At 36.2% G+C, this 12,526-nt stretch overlaps 1 pseudogene; it reads left to right on the plus strand.

Annotated features, from left to right (window-relative positions):
* The window catches only part of LOC102029407, a 25,199-nt pseudogene extending 14,634 nt beyond the window's left edge, over nucleotides 1-10,565 (plus strand).
* The last annotated feature ends 1,961 nt before the right edge of the window (nucleotides 10,566-12,526 follow it).

Consider the following 12,526-nt stretch of genomic DNA (forward strand, 5'->3'; position numbering starts at 1 on the left):
ATTGAAAGGAACAGTTAATGTTTAATTGTTTGATCAATCTTACATACCTACATTTGCTTATCTGAGTAACCAATTTGAAGATAATAATATGTAGTACAACAACCATTTTTAATTGCCTGTCACCTTGTCTGAAATTCTGTATTACTTTTATTGGTTTTTTTGTTTTGTTTTGTTTTATTTACATCTAAATGTTTGTCAATATGTTTTGGTTTTTTTACCTTTAAAATAAAAAAGAAAGAAACTAGAAAATTAAGAACAATTGATCACAAAAATATAAAAAAGGAAAATAATAAAAAGCAGAAATGAATGAAATAGAGAGTAAAAAACAATGTAAAAGATCATCTAAACTGAATATTCTGAAATGTAACTATTTGTTTTGAAAAAGCAGAGCAATTTACAGAACATCAAAGTATTTCACAGCCAGGTACACCCCCAAACTATAATTTACTGTATACTTCAATGAGGCAGAGAGATTCTAGATGTTCTCACCAAAAGGAAATCATAAATGTTTGAGGAGAAAGACCAATTTAACCTCGTTTAAGCATTGCGTAAAATATAAAAGTATAAAAACACTTCATTGGCAATCCATAATGCAAGCAATTTTCATACTTCTATCAGTTAAAAGAGAAATCTAGTGAGAAAAATATTTTTCAAGAAAAGACTAAAGTTTGAAAAGGAAAAATTGAAGTGATACAAATACCTACAGTAATTTTCTTTTAAAAGGAGAAATCCATCCATGACAAGTAACTATCTGTTTTGGTGATCCTGAAGATTCATATTTCGCAGAAGAAAAATGGTTTCCTTTAAGGTAAAATTCTGAAACCCAGGTCATCAGGAATTCTAGATACAGTCAAATCCCTAAAGCTTCCACAAATCATAGGCAAAACACTGGAAATTCTATGTATCACTATAGATTCCCTGATCTTTTCAGGTTCTGCTCTTTGATTTCTGTACAACCTTGGAAAATATTTTTGAGTCCTTAGTAGTTGAATGCCTTTATACATAGAAAGTTGAAGCGTATTATTGGGTAGTTTACATCTTCTTTAAAAGATCTGATATATGGTGAATAATAAAATCAATGTTATATGCCTCTTTTAATGGTAGAATTTCAATCAAAGGATAACATTGTTTTGGATAGATACATATTATTTTGAAGTTACTTTGCCTTCACATAAGACCAGTACCGGATACCACCATGGTATCAATCAGGGATCTTGGTCACAATAATAGAAATGAACCTGAGTTGATTGAACAAGAGAGTCTATTATAAGGATTACAGGGGACTTAAGAAGAAACTGGAGCCACAGTTTAGAAAGCATTTAAATATTCTCATCCTGCCTCTGGTTCTTTTTTATTTTCTCACTCTTTCTTCTCCTTGTCCAGTCCCTGGAATCATTCTATAACAGAAAATGGCCCCCAGCCAGTATACTTCAGTTTGTTAGTTGCTCAGGTTATAGTTCCTGTTCCAGTTCGGTCGCTTTTGGTGTCCTAGAAATGGCTGGCCGCTGTGGTGCATAGCTGATCACTATTATGCATATTATATAAACCAGTCCCCCAGTTGACAAGCCATTGTGCTTCTGTATTTCCTGTTTACTTATTCCACATATAAACCAGTCCCCCAGTTGACAAGCCATTCTGCCTCTGTATTTCCTGTTTACTTATTCCACATATAAACCAGTCCCCCAGTTGACAAGCCATTCTGCCTCTGTATTTCCTGTTTACTTATTCCACATAAGTCCTAGACCACAAGAGATCAGGGGCTGATAGTTTGGGAATGATTCCAATCAGTGCCTGTCAACATAAAATAAATCTGCCTCCAAATTCTGGGTGTTATTTTGGTGTTTTGGTGTTTGCCACTGCGACTCTACAGGTGAAATAGTCAGAGAAACTAAATATTTGATTCAAATCCTAGTATGCAGGGAAGGACTCTGATTGGCCAAGTTTAGGTAAAGGACCCATGGGGTTTAATTAATTACTTTTGATAGTATGGGATTGTATACCAAAGGAATGCTGGACAAACCCTGCTGTGGGTTTAGAAAAGGTCTGTCAAAGAGGGTGGAGATTGTTGTCATGAATTAGGCAGATTCTCAAAGCATTCCTTCAGTGCAGGTGTCCTATTGCTTAAGAATTCCTGCTGCTACGGCCGCAGTCATGTTACTATAAATAATTGTTTTTAAAATGAGAACTAGTATGTAGCAAGTTCATATTAAACCAGGTGCAACTCCTTTCAGTGAGCAATGTCTTTCAGGAAAATGTACTCAAAGGAAATAAGTCATTGTAAAAAACAAACAACCAAAGCGTAGGTTTTTCTCCAATACTTGGTTTGGTTCTTATCTGCTTATTTTTGTTGCTGTTGTTGCTGTTATTATACCTGTGACTGAACTGAGGGTCTTTACACTGAGATATATCTATGGTCCTCTTTATTTTGAGGCAAGAATTTCACTAAATTGCCCGCATGGAACTTGACTTGTAATCCTCCTACTTCAGCCTCCTAGAGTGCTGGAATTACAGGTGTGCAACACCATGCCTGGCTCTCCAATATTTTCTTTTCGTTTTTTTTTTTTTGTGAAAAGCAAAGCTTAATAAATAGCCAACAATAGAGAATAATTAAGTAAATTATGATGTCAATTTTCAACAAACCATTCTGCAGTCATTAAAAATGACCATGAAAGAGACAAGAAAATGTTTTTGAGAAAAACCAGAATTTTGTGACTTACTTTCATTTTCAACTAACAGCACCACTTGTATAAGCTACTTCAAATACTTTCACGAATAAAGCATCTTATGAATTTTTAAAATAAGTTTTTAAATGTACATTCATAATTAAAACGCCAGGGATTACTAGGAAACAATAGGCATTGTTTTGTTGAAAGAATAGAATTAAGAATGATTTTTCCATTTTTTTAGAACTTTATTAATTATAGTAAGTATAATAACAATTTATTTCAAAAAGTATCCTTTACATCACATTTTATACCATATGTTTTACGTACCTTAGTTACCTTAATCCTCAGAACAATTCTGTAAGTTTGGTGTTAGAATTGCCACTTACAGATAATAATCTAAAGTTTTGACAAGTCCAGAAACTTGCACAAGGTGGTGCAAATTTGAAGGAATACAGTCATGCTGTTAGGGTCTGCCCTTATCTGGTGATCCCTTAAGTGGTCTCTACTTTCAAAAGAATGCATTAATTCTGTGTGTATGTGTGTGTACATATGCATGTGTGCATATATGCTGTTTAAAAATGTAAGTGAAAATTTCAAAGTCAAATGAAAAAGAAATAACACATCCATGTTTTTATTGACAGCCAACTGAAAGTAGCAAAAACAGAACAAAGCACAGTTATCCAAGCACTCCCTGTAGAACAAAGTTTCAAGCACCCAAAGTAGCTTAGTTAACATTTATAAACTTCAAAACCACTCAATGTTTATATTCCATAACTCCTATTCCCTTAATAGTTTTTTGAAAAGTAAATCTCCTTCCACAAACTAATCTCTACCAACTAATTAAGTTGATACCAAGAGAAAAACGAATACTATAATTTGTATTTGCTGAGATATTAATGTATCTTTTTCCTATTACGATTTTTCCTCTAGGCAAAATTAAGCAAGTACAATACATTGTAAAGTCATTTTGCAAATCAAATCACTCCAAGATATGATATAATTAGTCTTATGATGGGAAGATTTTAATTAAATTATGGAAGAACAATTAATTAAATGACAAGAATGAAGACATCAAAAATTAAAATATCATTGACATTAATATGTCAAAAAGAGACAATGTCATCAATACAAATATTTAAATTGATAGGATTCTCACAAAGAATAAAAGTTTGCTTATTGCAAGCATTCCAACAATGGTAGAATTAGAAAATCTTTTTAAATTATAGAAATTTAACTATGTATTCTCCACAGTTTCTGTAAAACATTCACAAGATAAATTTGAGAAAAAAATAACTGTAATTTTAACCTAGGAAGACTTTCTTGGTACACTTCTTTACCCCTCTCCCCCAATATATTGTGTTCTGGAAATCACATGCACCAGAAAAATAGGCTCAGTTTTCTGTTATGGTTTTAGCAGGACAAAATCGCAGCTTCTAACCATGGATGAATTAATGTCTGCAAGTGACAGTTTTACCAACCATCAACCAAAGCAAGTATCTGCTATCTACTGTTGTTGAAGAATTCTAATAAATTACATTTACAGTGGCCTAATAACAGACAACGGGAATCATAAAATGACATGATATTCAAGAAATGGAATGAACCAGGAAAACAGAAAACATTAGTATTTTCTTTTGTTTACAAATCAAAGATCTGAGCTTTTTCCCTCCCACAGATACCTTGACAGTTTCAACAATGACATGGTGGTTTCTATTTTGGTTTTCCTATTTTCCCAAGTAATTACTTGACAGCAAAATTTCTAATATTTTTTCTCCTATGTTATTATTGGTAGGTCCATTGAGAGGAAACCAACCGTATATTTGTCCCATTAAAACATTTAGAGTATTTCAGAAGGATAAGTACGAAATGAAAAGAAAAAGGGACACTATTATAGAGCAAGTATATAAAGGGACAATAATAGTGAAATAATAGTAAAAATATTAATAATGGCAGCAGCAATAGTAAGATGCCCACTGTCTTTAAGTAACTTCACAGTGACTATGTGATTGGAAAATTGAAAATATGCATGGACTAAATAAAACAGCGTGCACACAAGAGGCAAAGCACCACACCTCTCAGCCAAAAGTAATCTGAATTACAAAATAAAAGATGGACCAGGGCCTGGAATATAGCTCAGTGGCACAAGCGCCTGCCTGGCAATCACAAGGTCCTGAATTTGATTCCCAGTACCAAAAAGAGAAAAGGATGGGCCAAAGTATACCACCAAATAAATGACTGAAAAAGCAAGAAGTTTCTGGTTTTAATATCAAAAAGATGGAATATAATCCAAAATTAGTAACCACACTATATATGGGTGATTCCCAGGTAAAAGAGGAGAATTCATAATAAAAGTATAACAATTATAAATATCTGAACTACAAACCAGTAGCAGCATTCTTAAAGGAGATATTCTGTGATATAAGAATAAACAGACAAAATACACATTAGAAGTAGAATTTAACTAAACTCTCTCAATGGCACACTGAGTGCTCAAAAATTCATAAGAATTTAGAGCACATTAATAGAATAATTAATGAAGAAGCCATATTTGATAAATAATACTAAATTCTGAAAATAGAAAATGTGACTTCTTATTAAATACTAGTATAATAAACATTAAACCTAATTACATTAAACCATAGAAGATGTTACCTTAAATTTTGAAGGTAAAAGAAAAACAATGATCTCTTTCACAGTACAGTAAAATTAAAACTAATAATAACATCAGAAATTAAATAAATTGCTTTTAATTCCTAATAAATCTATGAAAACAGGATGTTGCTCCATGGGAAGGATCTGGATAGTTTGATCCCTAGCATCAAAAAATATTCCATTTACAATATCAGCAGGAAGAGAAACTGCCCAGAAATAAACTGACAAGAAATATATCAGCCTTACACAAGAAAACGTGTGCTTAGAAAGTTGACGATGCGATGTGGAAACAGGCATTCTCACAAGCTGGTGGTGGAATTATAACATGAGGTCACACCTAAGACAGGCAACAGCACAAATTCAAACTATAAGTGAAAATACCTTCTGAGGCACCAATTCCACTGCCAGAAATGCATATGAAGGATGTTCTTGCATATGTGTGGAATTAACCAAGACAAAGCTCAGTCTTTGCATCATGCTCACAAAGACTGGAGATTCAGAACAACCTCTCCAGTGTTAGAAGAACTGTTAATGTAGGGTGAATCATATGGAGTTGGACAAGTATGATGTACCTTACTATAAATTAATAAGAAAGGCCTATAGAATATTATTTAGATCACAAAGGAAAGTACACAAACATTTGCACAGTACTTGTTTGGTAGGACAAAGAAAGAAAAATGTATTTCAACCCAGGCACCATGCATGCTAGGCAAGTGCTCTGCCACTAAGGTACACCAAGAAAAGTACATTAAATACTTAAGAACAGCAAAGATATGATTACTAGTGTTGAACATATAGACACATAAAGCAGCTGAAAGACAAGGTTAAACGGAAGTCTATGCCCTGCAGCTCTGCAGATTATTTTATAAACAGGTCAACAGAATACTTCAAAACTAAATTTAAAAAAGAACTACTACAGTGGCATTTAAAAAATGCTATGGTTTCAACATCTCACCCAAAACTCATGCTGAAATTTAATTGTCAGCGTGACAGTGTTGAAAAATACGAACTTTAGGAGGTGATTAAGTCATGAATGGATTAATACAGTTATTGCTGGTGTAGGTTACTTACTGAAGGAATGGTTTTACACCATGGGAGCTCACTGCCATGAGCATCCCCTACCCCTGCCCCTCTGCCCTTCTCTCCCTCTAGCATGTTCTATCACCATTTGATGCCTTCCTCCATGTCAGGGTGCAGTGAGAAGAGTGCTATCAGTTGGATATGGTTTCAGTGTGTCCCCAACTATCATATGCTATGAGTTTATTCCCCAGGGTGGTGATGGTGAGATGGTAAAACATTTAGGAGGTGGATCCTAAAGGAAACTGTTTAGGTCATGGAGGCACTGCCCTCAGAAAAACAATAGTCTGGTCTTCTGGAACATGGGTTTGCTAAAAGCAAGTCCACCCCTCTGCATTGGTTTCTTTTTCTCTGCCATTTTATGACTCAGAGAAGAAAACTTCACTGGATATTAGGACCATGCTGTTTTGACTTTCAGGTGATCAGAATTATGAGCAAAATAAACTTCTTTACTTTGTAAAGTACCTAGGTTCCAACATTTTTGTTTCATTTTGTTCTTTTTTCTGAGACAGAGTCTCCCTGTGTAATTCAGACTGGCCTTGAACTCACTTTTACCTCAGTCTGGCCTGGAACTTGTTGTGATCCTCTGCCTCAGCCTGCTGAGTCCTGGGATTACAGGTATGAAACACCACACCTGGTACAGATTCCAATATTTTTATTACAACAGAAAGTGAACTAAAAGAAAGACCCTCACAAGAGGCAGACCTTCAGTCTTGGACTTCCTAGCCTCCAGAACTGTGAGAATTAAATTCTTCTTTACAAATTACCCATTCCGTGGTATTCTATTATAGTAGCAGAAAATGGACATAAATCACAAAACCTTTATATTAACCAAGATAAGCAAAGTTATGCTGTAGTACTTACCCCTAAATATCAAAGGCTTCTCATAACATAATGTAATTCCTCCCTCACCATCCATTTCCATCACGCCTCAATAGGCCGCAGGGACTCTGTCCACAGTTCTTCATCAGTTCTTGTGTGGAGAGAAAGTGTCCCACAGGATCTCACACTGGCCACTTAAAATCCTGCAGCCCAGAAATGACACATATCCCTTCTGTGCATAATGCATTAATTACAACCCACCACTAGCCAAACACTAAGCGGAAAGAAGACTACAGAAGTGTAGAATCATGCTTGGTGAGTTGCTGTAATAACTTTCACACAATACAGTTTTAAAATATTGCTTAAATAGTAAGGTCCTTTTAAAAGTTCACACCTCTTGACCTAGTAATCACACTTCTAGAAATATGTGAGTAAATATCGAAGGAAATATCCTTATGTGATTATACATAGATGGGTAAATATGTTTCAACCCTGAATATAAAACAAACCATATTCAGGAAATGTTTTTCTTTTGCCTTTCAGAGGCAGCTAAATACCTACCAGTCACTACCACCCTTAAGAAAAAAGTGAGTTATAAATAGCTATAAACAAGAAAGCAAGCAAACTCAAATGCAAATACAGTGCTTTACTTTTAATGACTGGGAAATTGATCAACTCTTTTATGCATTCCAACAGCAAGATTCAATTGTGAAAGCCCTCTGAAATGAAGTAATATAAGATGTTTATATTGATGGTTTTATCTCAAGCCCCAGGGTAGATGTTTTACCATAATTTTAGTACAGGTTTATTTTCATTTCAGGAGCAACAAATGTCCTCTTTTAATCAAGTTTTCACTAACAATGGAAAGTAGAATGTTATTGCATATAAAAAGATATTTAAACCAAAACAGGAGACTAATTTCACTGTAATTATAGGACTAAACACACACGTGCACAGTCTTTTTAAAACAAAGTTAATTTAGGTAACTGAAGGCAAAGTAGTACTTCCCATAAGCTTTAAAGGCAATATAATGGAATTCTACTAGCTTAGATTCAGACAGTCCTGTGGTTGAATTCTAGTTTTGCTCTATACTAACTGTGAGAGCTTGGACAAACATTTAATATCTCTAGGTTTCTGTGTCCTTGCCTATAAAATAGAGTTGTACTTATACATATGTGCTAATGTATTGTGGAGATTAAATGAGAAAATATTTGTGTAGCTCTGAATAAACATCAAGGTTCTCTAGAAAAACAGAAGCAATAGGCCCGTGTGTGTGTGTGTGTGTGTGTGTGTGTGTGTGTGTATCAAGGGAAAGAGGAAAGAAAGGGAGAGAGAAATGGGAGAAGGGATAATATGAGAGAGACAGAGACAGATATTGATGGTAGGAAATTGCCTCATACAAGGATAGCTGCTGGCAAGTCCAAAACCTGTGAGGTAGACCAGAAGACTAGAGAGCAGGGAACAGCTGAAGAGTTAACGCTGCAGTTTGAATCCAAAGATTGGCAGAATTCCCTCTTCTTTGGGGGAGATTACTATTTTTCTTAAGGTTTTCTACTGACTGGATGAAACTCACCCACATTACAGAGGGAAATATTCTTTACTTATTTCAACTTATTAATTTAAATGATAAGCTCATGCAAAATATCTCCACAACAATATCAAATATATTTGGCAGTGTATAGAGGGACCATGGTCTAGCCACACAATGTGCAAACTGAATCACCACATCGGATATCACTGTTATTATCTGGATTTGGCTTTATTCTTTATTAAGTTCATGCATATACATCATGTGATTTAAAATTTTGATCTTAACCATGCTCAAGAGCCACACTGCCTCACTGCTGCATGGCTACTTGGGGACCTGGACCTCTTTGGCTCCAGGTGACCTGATGATTCTAGGCTAGAGGCAGCGGTAGAGGCACGGGGAGAATAACAGCATCCTGGGAACAGAGTGCCAACCTGGCCAGTTTCTACACTGTTACCTAAGCCCAGAGACTTCAAGGGGATACGTGATATATAGGGTCAGGTTGTTACACAAACAAATTCCGAGTGTGTCCCGGAAATAATCATACCTTGGATGAGATACAGTGATGTTAAGAAACTGTACAGAGCTATGGCAAATTAATAAACACTTCTGCTTCCTCTATTAACTAAAGGAGAAAAAACCTGAATAGTCTAAAATCAGAACTTTTGAAGCCATTCTTTGGTCTCCCAGTTTGATAAAACTGTTATTGGAGAGAGAAGACAGTGTGCCAAAGATCTGCTGCAATTCTCTGCCAGTTATACTACTATTTGCAACAGTAAACAGCTGGAAGATTTTTTTGAGGGTAGGATAAGTAGCAATGGTTTCATATTAATTGGTCCTCATGAACCTTGTTTACATTCCCTCACTGAAACCTTTCCTGAGTGTAGCACACTAAGTTTCACCAGTGACAGTGATCAGATGTCTCTTACTATTGATGTGTAGTCTCTTGCCAAGTTAGATGAGAGAATGGCTTCCACTTCCAATCAAATTCTCCTTTTAGAAATTTGGGTCTAGATCTTTGTTTGTATCCTTGAAGGGTAATTACTAGGGCTAGTCCTTCTACAGCAAACAGAACAAAACAGAGTAGAAAGTCATAGCCTCTTCTGGCAGTTTAAGACCAAAACATGGAAAGAGAGATTATTTGGAGAAAACACGAGAATTAATAGACTTAGCTTTGAAAAAGGAAGAGGAAGACAACTATGCTGGTGTTTCTGATTTTTATAAAAAGGGAATGACTTATTTCTAGAAGGAGAGTCCAGCCCTACTTGCCAAAAAGCTAGAATAACTCATGCTGGTAGAAAATGTCTCCAGCTTTTATGGAAGACACCAGTTTGATGATGGCTCTCACATTTTACTTGTAATGTACACAAAGAACAGAACAGACATTCATCTTAAAAGACCAGAGGAAAAGAAGTGAATCCAGCAAGAACAGAAGGACCATCCTCTACCGCTGCATGACCGACATGGTGTATCTGCAAAAGTGTCATCTTTGAAGAGTTGGTGTTGCTGATGTTACAGCACCCTAGAGGGAGAAAACTATGGCTGTATATCAGTAAATTTATAAACAGAAGTCCTGAAGCAAGTTTTGACAGCAAGAAAGTGAAAAAAGTCCATACTTAACTAAGGTTCACCTGCGGCAACCAGCTTGGACTCTTCAGAACAGCCCCAGCTTTGAGTCCAGAGGAAACAGTCGCCAAAGCAGGCTCAAAGTTCTGCCTTTGAAGCCTGGTCTTGCTCTAAGTTCTCCAGAGGATATAATCCAGTCAGATGATGGTGAAGACAGCTTTCCAAAATGGTCTAATTCTGGTTCAAATTTTTAAAAAAGCATGAACTATTAGATATTTAACTTTACACAATGACTATGACAAGAAAAGACTGAAGCAGGTTCTCTCAATGAGAAATGCTTTTTGAAGGCCCAAGGAAAAGATGCAGATGCCAAAACCATCCAGACCTTGCTGCCAATAACAAAAGGCACAGCACCCAGCTGACAGCTCATGAGCCGAAGCTCTCTGAAGATGAGAACTCAGAAACGGTACCTTTCCCAAGAACATCCAGTTCTCTCAAAAGATTTAAAAACAAAATAGCTCCATAGAATTATTTAGGATGTAAAGTAAGGGTAGCACAAATGAATTTCTGAGGCTTGATTTTGGAGGAAAACAAACCCTGCAAGGTTTAAAATCAGAATTTTTGAAGCCATTCTTTGGTTTCCCAGATGGAGAAAGTGTTTACACAGTTTAAAGCTCAGGACATAATTAGCAGGAACTCACATGATTCAGTTCCAGTTACTTTGTTTAAAGATGTTGCTTTCGATGATGTCACTGGTACTTACGAAAGAAGGCCTGACCTTGTACGTCTACCTGGTGAATTAGAACCACCCAAAGAAACTGCAGTGATGGGTCTGTTTGCACAGATGAATGTAAGCACAGTAAAAAGTAAGCTTCTGGAGAGTACCAGTATCTTATGACTTAGGCTTTGTTATGATTTGTGCCTGGATGTCCTCCCAAAGCCTAATGTGGTCATGGAGGGCAGACTTTTCAAAAATGACTGAATCTAGATTCTGTGATTCATTTATGGTTCAATATAGGGATTAAGGGCTGTGAGTGCCACATCCCTCCTAGGGCCGGTAGCCTGCATACAATAAAAGGGACAGAAATAGTCTGCTTCTCTTCCCTGTTGCATTTGCTGTCTTCCACTACCATGAACTGTGGTGACTCTGCCATGTGCCACCCTGCCTTGGAGCCAGCTGATTATGGGTGAAACCTCTACAAACTCTGAGCTAAATAAACTTTTCCTCCCTTAACTTTGGGTATTGGATATTTTGTCTTAGCAAAGAGAAAAGTAACTAAGACAGGCTTAATATTGAATAATGCCAAGCCCCTCGAAGAAAGCTCAGAGGACCTGAATGGTCTCTTTATGCCAGATCCTATAATAGAGCCATGACACACTATGCCCAGGAGGGTCTGCAGGTGTAATTTATGACAGCTGTTGATAATAGAAGTTTTAGGAGATATGTCTTTGTACAGAGTTCGGATCCTAAATTTCAGGGACTCATTGTGATTGAGTCCACATAAACTGCAGACAACATGGAAGAAAGCTTATTCCATATTTCTAATCCACTGGTAGATGCTAGTGAATATAATGGAAATACAAACACTTTAAAAAGAGAAATATTCCTATTTACCAAACAAACTTATGACTTAGCTAAAGAGGAACCTACTTCTCTATTCCAAAGAGATTTTGAGATTAAGAAATAAATCAGATTAGCTTCGGGAGAAGACATGGAAGTCCACTGAGGACCCTGATATACAATTAGCACTAAACTTCAGGTTTTACATCTCAGAAACCACATTCAAAGATAGAGCTGAAATTGTGTTATTACTTGACGCTTTACATTCCAAACAACATCTTATTATATGATAAAGGGCATATTCAGCTAATGTATTTTAACAAGTGTAGTGAGATTGAAGATTCCTGTGACAGTTTTGCCATAGACATAAAGAATGTACTTTCTGTGCCCGCAGGAATGGGGCAATCATAGTAGAAACTGAAGCCTGTGGTTGGGAGAGCTTGGTGCATCCTCCTTGAACTTCTCACCGGTAAGTCTTTGGCTAAGTGCCAACCACCAGGAACAAAGACTCATACTACTTTGAACATGCCAGAATGTGTCTCAGAAGAAGCTCACTCAGCCATTTAACACTCTTGCAGTTCAACCCTCTAGAACATCTGGGTGCTGGTGTCTCTCAAGTTGAAGATGTCATACCTCACTCGTATTTTACCTTCA

This window comes from Chinchilla lanigera, unplaced genomic scaffold (genome assembly GCF_000276665.1).
Source record: "Chinchilla lanigera isolate Chin_1 unplaced genomic scaffold, ChiLan1.0 scaffold00020, whole genome shotgun sequence".
Lineage (NCBI taxonomy): Eukaryota > Metazoa > Chordata > Mammalia > Rodentia > Chinchillidae > Chinchilla > Chinchilla lanigera.